Genomic DNA, 10404 nt, shown 5'->3' with positions numbered 1-10404 from the left:
CACAACAAATCAAAGAAAGGTTGGACAAATGGGATTGCATGAAGCTGCAGAGCTTCTGCATGGCAAAGGATATAGCTAGCAAGATTAATAGGAAGCCCATGGATTGGGAGAAAATCTTCACTAGCCATACAACAGACAAGGATCTCATATCTAAAATATACCTGGAACTTAAAAAATTAAATCCCCCAACAACAAATCTTCACAGAAACAACTGCCCAATAAACAATTGGGCTAAAGACTTAAAGAGAAACTTCTCTGAAGAGGAAAGAAGGATGGCCAATAGACACAAGAAATGCTCAACCTCCCTAGCCATAAAAGAAATGCAAATCAAAACAACATTGAGATACCACCTAACCCCAGTTAGAATGGCTATAGTCAAGAACTCTAACAACAACAGATGCTGGAGGGGATGTGGACAGAAGGTAACCTTACTGCATTGTTGGGCATGTAAACTTGTTCAACCACTTTGGAAAGAAGTGGGGGTTCCTCAAAAGACTCCACATACAGCTCCCCTATGACCCAGCAATCCCACTTTTGGGCATTTACCCAAATGATCACAAACAAGGCCACACTAAAGCTACCAGCACAACTATGTTTATTGTAGCATTATTTACCATAGCTAAGATATGGAACCAACCCAGATGCCCCTCAGTAAATGAATGGATCAAGAAAATGTGGTTTCTATACACAAGGGAATTCTATGCCTCCATCAGAAAGAATGACATTGTCCCATTTGTTAGGAAATGGAAAGACTTGGAAAAATTATATTAAGCCAGGTCCAAAGAAACTTAGGTCCCATGGTTTCCCTTATTTGCAATATCTAGTATATGTCTGAGTCAAGCAGAAGAGGTCCAATAAGTTGATGTTAAGGAAATGAACCCTAAGATATGTATTCAAATGTTTTTTTTTCTTTCAGGTGATTGTTTCTAACACATTTATAATATTATTTCTTTGTTGCTTTGTATGTCCCTCCCCCATGGTATAACCCCTGCTTTCACTGTATTTGAGGTTGATAAAATTTGTGGAGGGGAGGGGAAAAAACAAATCGTTTAAATAGGGATACAGGTGGATCCATTGCAACAATGAGATGTACAAGTCGCTATTTGGAAAAACAAACTTTACAACTTTAGTGGGTGGGGAGGACTAGGGGGAGGCGGAGGGGGGGGAGGATGGGAAGAGATGGGAAGGGGAAACAAAGGAAGAGGCTACAATGCTTGATAAGAAATGTACTCATTATCTTGCCCATTTAATTGTAACCCCCTGTACAGTATTTCATAATAAAAAAAAAAAAACTCAAAACACTGACCAGACTTTTAGCAACTGGAGGCAGTTTACAGCTGGAGAGTTCAGTCTAGCTTCCAAAACGAGAGAGAGCTGCAGGAGGCAGCCAAAGAACAGGGATTTCTCAGCATAATTTTAACCCCATTGAAGTATTTGCTTTTTTTACTTATTGGTTATAATCCAGAAAGGGAAGAGTTCAGTTTTGGAGACTGAAAACCAGGAATGTAAATCAAAGAGTCAGTCAGCAATGGAAACACTTTCTAAAAAGAAAAGAAAAAAAAACAAATATTTTTTGCCCTTGATTTTATTAAGGAAGATTTGTATCTTCTTGGTTTTACTTTTTTGCAACATATACATTCAATGTCAGGAGATAAACAATTGTAAGTCTTGTAAATCTCTACTTCATCAACTTTTCTTCTGCTCCAACGCTCAAGCATCAGCTCAAAGGAGATGGTCCTGAACAGCTTGGTGTCATCAAGACCATCCTAGTCATTCAGGCTTTGAATACCTGAAGTTGTTGGCCACAGACCAGTTTTTATCATCTCTATGATCTAAAGATTATATTGAAAAAGTAGAACCTTCCCCTAGAGAGTCGCTACCACTTCCCTGTAATAACCATTAGCCTGGTAAGACTTACTTCCTACACCCTAACTCCTATAATGCACTTCCTCACACACTACACTGAGCAAAACAAGCTGGATTTGCAAAAAGCAAGCATGCATACTGTTTCCCACCCACAATGACATGTCAAGCTATTTGTGACCTCCATAAGTGGGGAAAAGGGACACTGTAGGGAAAACTTGCACTTACTTTATATGCAAACAAAACCTAATTGAACAAATGTCTTCAGTATGTACATGCAGCAGACATATTACCCCATTGTTGACAGCAACTGATTCCTCAGGTTTTCGATCTAGAGTACTCTGTTCTGACAGAATGCTCTGAATTTTAATTCCCACCCTCATTTGTCCATTTGCAGGATGCTGTTATTCATGAAAGAGATGCATTTTTCTTTCATTCAAGGTAGAGGGCTAAGAAACCTTTTTTTAAAAAAAATTATGCAGCATTGAATAACCAGGCTGATACTCAGGATTTGGGACATGGATAATTCAAAACTACTAAGGAAGTTAAATCTAAGTATAAATACAGAAAACATGCTATCTTAGATACTGTGACAACAGAACAAGGTCCTCCATTTCTCAAGATGTAAGTAGTAGGCTTTCAAATAAATACATGTGTGTGGCTAGAGAAGTCTTAAACATCTTCTTATCCAACACTCACTAGACAAATGTAGTGACCGAAGTGAAGGAAAGAATTGAAGAACTCGGGGAAAAAATGCTGGTGCATGGCAGGAACAAGGTAAATGAGTAAGCAGTTAAGAAAATAAATTTATTTGATACTGGGAAGTCCTACACTGAATAGTGCTGAGAATCTCCCAGTTTTATTTCAGAGCTGACATGAAAATTGAGCTCCACTGTTTGAACACAAAACCATGGGCAACACAGAGATGAGACTTAGATCAACATGTATGACTGTTATCAGACTAGTCTCTGTATATCCATACTACAGACAACCCATTCAGGGATAACAGAAAAGTCAATGACTGCCTTCACTTTGGTAAGTCACATGGGAAAATGAAGGCCTGGTTCTCATAAAGATGACATAGGTTGTAATACCTAGCCAACAGGCCCAGGACTTCTATGATTCCCAAAGGGACTCTTAATAATCCACCTTGCCAGGGACTGGGGAAAATCAGCCAGTATTAATGAGATACTGTCCTTCTCTCATGAGACCAGCTCCATCCATTCCCTTTTGATGGGTCTGTATTTGCATAGGCTTATGAAGAACAGTCAGGATTCAGAGCATTAGCACAGAGGACTTGGCAGGATAGAATCTAATGTTCTTGGAGAGACAGAAAATTGGCCCAGAAGTGGGACTATAACTTCCAGTCACCTGCTGGCATTGCTGAAATCCAGTGCCTAAGAAAGGAGGATCTAGTGTGTCTTTGATGTCAGGTCAAAACTTTGAAGCTGTGTTAAGACCATAGGACAAAGGTAGTACTATTTATTCAAATCCAGACACAAAAAAAAGCTACACTCTCAAACCATTAAAAGTAGCATCAGGAATTCAATATCCAGAGATAATGAGAGACCCTGCATCAGTATGAAATAGAAAGTGTAAAAGCTAAGCTGGGCAACACACCAAAATACATACTGTGGGAAGGGCCGCTGGGCTGACCAGAGCCTGGCTGGTTGTGCTTTAGAAGCCTTGATATGTGTGGTTCCCTTAACCACGGGGCAGCCATCTGTGCCAAAGGAAGACCTGGCGGTGGCTGCTGCTACACCTGGTGCCCTGGGCCCTTCATGAGACATTCCAATACGTGCTTCTGCAAGGGTAATCCTCCCATCACCACATTCCATGGCTGGTCAGTCTTCATCAGCACATTGCTTCCAAAGAAGACAGCACTCAGCAAACAGTCTTTGGAAGTAGTATAGCTTTCTAGAATATTTTAACTTTTACACATGATCCCAAAAGATCTAACATTGCACTAAGGGCCCAGAATTATGATTTATTAAAGTTCTTCAGGTGTGGTCACCCTCATGAAGGAGGAATAATGTTAGATTGGGACAGCACCCTGGAGAACATCTGGCCCAATGTTTTTTGTTTTTTCTTTAATTGTAAATGTATGGCTTTTTTAGTTTAATGTACTTATATCTTTACTGAACAAATGGGTTCAATTATATTTTCATACATGTATACAAAGATAATCTATTCCCTCTTCTCCTCTTTTGCCCCTCCCTTACGCCTGTGGTTCCCCACTTCAAGTAATCCTATGCTTAAATTCTACCTTTTAAATGACCATGCAGTGTGGCTAGCAGCTGCCATCACACCATCATAATCATTCTCTGTTTCCTGATCGACTATAGCCATACCTTAAAAACCTCTCCTGACTGCTGAGCTCATAATGACTGCCCTTTATGATTCCAACATATTCATTCCATTCAATCCATACTTTGCTATAGCCATAATATTTGTTGAACTTTACATGCCAGGCTAGGGTGCTAAGTGCTTAGTATGCTTTATCTAGTTCAGCCCTAATAATCTTCCTGGGATGGTTTATATGATCATTTTACTATGTTAGTACTTTACTATTTGGTGGCCCACTGCTTTTTAAACCTGACTGTGCACTGTGATTTCCCCTTGAGTGTTTTTGGAGGATGTTCACTGCCCTGGCTCTACTCCACAGATGCACACTTCATTGACCTGGGATGAGTTCAGGCATTGGTCTTAATTTTCAGACTTCATCATGCTTCTAGTTAGCAGCCACACTGAGAACCACAATTCCAGCTCATTTCCTTTTGGTTACAGAAAGAAAACTGAGGTTCACCAATTAAGTGACTTTTTCCAAATGAACCAGCCATGAGCAAGCCTCCCAGTCCTTTCAAGGCACAAGACAAATAATGAAAAGATGACCTCAGCCCCTGAGGGAAGGTGGAGGAGGTGGGTTTTGACTGTAAGCACCTGTTCTGGGGCTGACCCACGCCATGAGGCTCCCCTTGTCCCCAGATGACCAGTGTGATCTTGCTGGCATATTCTAAGCTGTCCTGTGTTCTTAGGACGGAAAAGGAAGTAAAAATGAAAATAAATGCACAAACTTGAGACCCTTTACTGTGGATTTTTTTGACAGCTAAAAGAGCACAAAGAATATAGGGTGTGGAATAGTAATGCAGTCAGCAACTGCATTATACTCTTCTCCAGGGTTGCTATGCATGCAATTATAATGATGCTACTATATTATTTTCCTGTTCTGCTGTTGCTGCTGTTTGCTTGCTGTTTTCCATTTTGTTTTTTGTTTGTTTGTTGGGGCAGGACTCGGGTGTGAAATCTCATCCACAGGGTTTGCTGTGCGTTAGGCAGGAACTTTGCTTGTTTTTCCTTTTTGTGCTGGTCCTGGGGCTGGAATTCAGGGTGTGGAAACTGTCCCTGAGCTCTTTTTCCCTTAAGGCCAGCACTCTTCATTTGAGGGATAGCTCCACTTGTAGTCTCACAAACTTTCTTGCCCAGACTGGCTTTGAACCAAGATATTCTAATCTCAGCCTCCCAAGTAGCTAGGATTACAGGTGTGAATGTTGGCACTCAATCCTTTTTCTAGAAGGTGGGAGCAAGGTAGGAAGTACTAGGATTTGAAGTCAGGACTTTCATACTTGCGAGGTATGTTCTCTTCCACTTGAGCCATACCTCCAGAAATAATTGTTCCTTCCTTGATCTTAAACAGACCATATGTACTGTGTGTGTGACAGCTGCCCAGGTGCATCTTTGATCCACCTGTTTGTGACCTCAGGCTAGATACATGCACATTCCATGCCTCATTTTCCTCCTGTATAAAATGAGAGAGTGAGAAATGTAATGGTCCCTCCCACTGAGGCTTGCTGACTGGAGAAAATCAGTTATTAGCATCTCCATCAATGTCAGCTTTCCTTAGGAACACCTGGTAATCTTTTGTTTGAAGGAAGGGAATGAACGAATGGAGTTACTTTTGAGCATTTTTGTATTTTATATTATTTAAGATTAATATGTGCTAGTTGTACACACTAACAAAGTTCAGTACTTTTTTTCAGACTCCATTCAGAAAGAGAAAGGTGATGATGAGACAAAAGAGACTCATAGGAAATTGCAACTCTCTTTTACTTAGTAGCATTTCTGCTAAGACTACGTATATATTCTCTCTCATCTACTTGTTATAACCATGCTTTGAGGTAGTTGTTATTATTGGTCATTTTTAGGTTAAATAGTTTCTTTTTGAGGTTCATAGATATGCCTAAATTCTACAAAGTGGAGCTGTAGTGTGTCTGAATCTAAGCTTCCACTTCTCTCCTCCATTATTAACCATCAGGTCGGGAACCATAAGGAAAAAGAGGAGAAAGGTGATGAAAACAGACTAACAGTCAGAAGAGGCTTAAAGAATCATCTACGGTTTCATCCATGTATAGGGACAACATAACACCTTTAATGACAGTATGGTGATAAAATATGACATCATTCTCACCAATAGTAGTTTGGAAAACTTTATAAACACACTTACATTATTAGTGTATCCAGTTAAACATCCATCAAAATGCTACTCGTTGGGCAATGAAGAAGAGACCAATTTAAGATAATTCGCAAGAGAGGGAGGAGTTGGGGAGGTAGGGAGGGAAGGGATGTTAGGGGAAAAACAAAGGAGTAGGTAACAATGCTCAATAGGAAATGTACTCATTACCTTATTCATGTAACTGTAACCCCTTTGTACGGTATCTTTACAATAAAAATATGTATTAAAAAAGATAATTCTCAAGAATGCAGAGACAAAATATAGGACAATGTACGGGATCTAGACCCCTCCCCAGAACAAGTAGAAGCTCATGATGGTTTATGTTGATGTTAACAGAATACACATCACAGGGTTTAATGATCAAAAACTAGTTCTCCATTTAGTATACATTAGAATAAAATTCAGTATAGACTCCACCAAATGAAATGTCCAAATTGTTCTGTAATTACATAGCAGCTACTGCCTTGGGATTGCATAGGCTCTGTAAATCCAAATGTCTCCCCCACAAGCAATGCAGGCTGTCCAAATGGCAAACTTAACATCTTTGAAGGCAAAGGACTTTTCTTTATTCCATGCTCCATTTTTTTCAGTCCCCTAGTATGTGGCCCTGCTACCCTAAATCATAGCTTTGTGAAGAAGGATGAGGTCAAACTTCCCTCTTTTGCTAAAGGCTATTTGTTCATGTCTCCACTGAATTAAAGAGAAGCCACTGATGTCCACTGTCATGTCCCAATGCCTTCCACTCAAGTCAGTAGCCATTCTCATAAACTTGCTGCATGTTCTAATTAGTGCTATGGACCTATCTTCCTTAGTTTGTCTACATAGATTTTCAATATTTTAAGGAAAGCAAATAGTTCAGTGGATTTTGAGATCAGACAGATAACTGTAAAATTACTTTGCTTTTTGCTGGTACAAAGCATCTCTAAACTACAAATTCCCGGTGTTCAATCCAATGCAAATCAAACTTGATGCTGAAATAATTGCAGTTTTTCTCCAACATCAGTCAATCATATCTCTTTTTGGTACTTTTCTTTAAATGTTTATATGGGACCCAGGAGCCAGGCCTTTCAATGATCCTATAACCTGGGGAGGGGGGGGGGATTCTTGATCCTGAATGATCTAGAAAAGAAGACATTTCTCCAGCCCTTGGTAGAGGTAAGTGGATGAAGAAGAATGTTTGCATTGAGTGTGATATTGAGATACTGAGTCTGGCATCCAGACTCTGGAGGCAACAATGTTCTGTTGTAAAGGTCTCAGAAGCTCACAGTCATTTTTGACATTTGCATTGTGCTGGCTTTGTTAAGTAGACAGTTTAGCAACATGGAATGTTGAATGGATCTCGATTGAGTTTCAGGAACCAGGAATAAGCAACTGATGTAAGCCCGTTAAAAGAGTAACATCCCAAAATGCCACCTCACCTCAGAGGGTTAGAGCCCATAATCTTCCCAGTCATAAACTCATCTAGTGCTAGACTAAAAATCAACATTTCCACAGAGACCTGATGAGTAATATGAGTTTGGAGACCCACAGTCATTAAACCAGTCAAATGCTTTCACTCCCCTCAGTGGAAGTTCTAGCTGATGTCCTGGGCATTTTTTTCTCTCCCTGTAGTGCCCTCCTTTTCCAGGCTTTAGCTGACTCCTTTCATCCTTCAAAACTCAGTCCAACCTCAGTATCAACTCTTCTAGAAGCCTTCCATGGCCACACAAGACCAATCAGATCTAGAAAACCTTCTGTATAAATGTCATTTAGATCACCTTACACTACCAGTAAGAAAAGCCATTTTTATCTAGAAGGAGCCAGCTTTTGTTCGACTTGTGTTGTTGTTGTTCAGTTGATGAACATCTCTTTAAGAGCTGGAAGGGACTACTTAGAAACTGACATTTTAAAATTGTTAGTACCTAATAAATGATTCACTCTAAGACAGAATCAAGAATTTTCAAAGGAGAGTCTTCAGTGAGTAACTCGGGGGCTGGCTACGCCTTTACCTAAGCTCTTCGAGCTTTCTCACTGCCTCACTCTGTGATCATAAGGGACAGTGACATGGAACATAAACCAAGGTAAGGGAAATAGACCACAACAATCAATGCAGAAGTAGAATGCTACCCATTTAAATAGAACAACATCATCCTGGAACATATACTGGAATACTCAGGGGAGTTAGGAGGTAAAGTCATTGATTGGTTGAGTCTAATAGTATTATAAAGTCTATGGAATTCAAGAGCTGGAAGGAATTTTTTCATTAATTTCAATTTTCTCTCATTTTATTATGGAGAAATAGATGCCTATGAATTCCAAACAACTTGACCCAAATCACGTATCAAACTATTGATAAACAATTCCACTTTCCTAATTTATAGGTTTGTATAAAGCCTATAATTACAATTTTCTTGGCAGTTTTTAGGGGCAAGTTTGGGGTCAAATTCTAGTTTTATCATTTATTAATTCTGTGACCTTTGAGTGAGTTATTGAACTGAACAAATCTCCCTTTCTTTCTTTGTAAAAGCGAGGATCAGAGTATTTCTCTTTCAAGTTTATTCTGTGCTCTAGTGTCTTACACCTGTCATATACCTGGCTACTTGATTCAAAGATCTCGGCCTGAAGTCAGCCTGAGCAGACAGTTTGTAGAAGAATAAGAGGTATGGCTCAGGTGGTAGAGTACCTGGCTAGCAAGTAAGAGACCCTGAGTTCAAATCTCAGTACTGTTACCACAACCACAACGAAGAGACTTTTTTTTTCAAGTTTTCTTTTGGAAGGGAAATGATTAAAACAACAAATAGACTCTTTCTCGTGGTTGAAAGCTGGCTGCAGCAGCCCACTTCCCTGCGTGGAGGCTGTCACGCAGGGCGGTGCACGGTGAGGCCATGTGCGCATAGTGCTGCACTATTTCCCAGCTCTGCCCCTCGCCTCGGGCTGGGTGGTGAGCCTGCCCTTCCCGCCCGCTGCGGGCTGTCTTTATCCTCACTCCCTTGGCTGCCCACCGCCCTTTAAGGATACGGTATGGGGCGCTCCCCTGGCTAACACCTGCTCCGGGAGAACCTGGACTCCGACCGCCTGGGGGAGGGGAGGGGATAGCCCGTTGGGGGGCCCACAACGACCGGGCCGATTTCTTGCCTCTGCTACTTGGATTTCTAAAATCAGGTGCCCGCCTGGGCTGAGGGTCGCCGAGGGAGTGGGGAGCTCCCCTCTCTGGTCCCCGATCCGGCAAGCACGGGCGTTTCATTCGGAGAAAAACTTGGCTCTCTTCCCAAGGGCAGCTTCATCTCGCCCCAGCACGGGATGCCCTGGGGTCGCCTCTGAGCCCGGAGGATACCTAGCTGGGATAGCCTGCGGGGCTGGGCCGACTCCACAGCGAAATCAGGGCCGCGCACTCTCCCTCGCCCCAGCCTCAGTGGACCCGGCTGCTAGTCAGTTGTGGGGGAGGAGGGGGCTCCGGGCACCCATCTCCTCTCTCCAGAGCCGGGGAGAGAGCAGGAACCTCGAGAGTTGAAAAGTCCTCCTCCAGCCCCCGGGGGTGGGAGCGGTGTCAGAAGGACCGGGGCCACGCGAGGCGCACAGCACCTACCCACGCAGGGGCACCGACGTTCCCGAACCAGCGCGCGGCGTGCACGCGGCCCCGCGCCTCCCCAGCCCGCTCGGTGGGCCCGGGAGCAGCGCAGGCGGGAGGGGTGGGGGGTCCCCGCTCCCCGCGGCCCCCCGCGGCCGGACCCCGCCGCGGCGCTCACCAGATGGCCATCCTGCTCTTGGGGTAGTCCAGCCGCTCCAGGCAGCCGAGGAAGTGCGGCAGCGAGTGCGCAGCGTTGCGGGCGAGGACGGCCACCATCACCGTGGCCCTCTGCAGAGGCGACTCGGGGAAAACCACCGCCTCTTCCTCGTCGTCCTCTGAGTTGGTTTCCGCGGCGAAGCGCGCCCGACAGCCGCCGCGGAGCAGCGCGGAGGACAGGAGCAGCAGGGACCAGGCGAGGGCGGCGGCGGGGCGCGCAGCCATCTTCCAGCTGGGGGCCGGCGGCGGGGAGGTCCAGCCGCGAGCG

General features: G+C 43.3%; 1 pseudogene; it reads right to left on the bottom strand.

Moving 5' to 3' along the window:
• Nucleotides 1–10094: 10094 nt before the first annotated feature.
• Nucleotides 10095–10361, bottom strand: LOC105989654 (annotated as a pseudogene).
• Between the last annotated feature and the right edge of the window lie 43 nt (nt 10362–10404).

This window comes from Dipodomys ordii, unplaced genomic scaffold, assembly GCF_000151885.1.
Source record: "Dipodomys ordii isolate 6190 unplaced genomic scaffold, Dord_2.0 Scaffold57, whole genome shotgun sequence".
NCBI classification, from domain to species: domain Eukaryota; kingdom Metazoa; phylum Chordata; class Mammalia; order Rodentia; family Heteromyidae; genus Dipodomys; species Dipodomys ordii.
The sequence above is the reverse complement of the archived record's forward strand: the minus strand, read 5'-3'. Positions and strand labels throughout refer to the sequence as shown.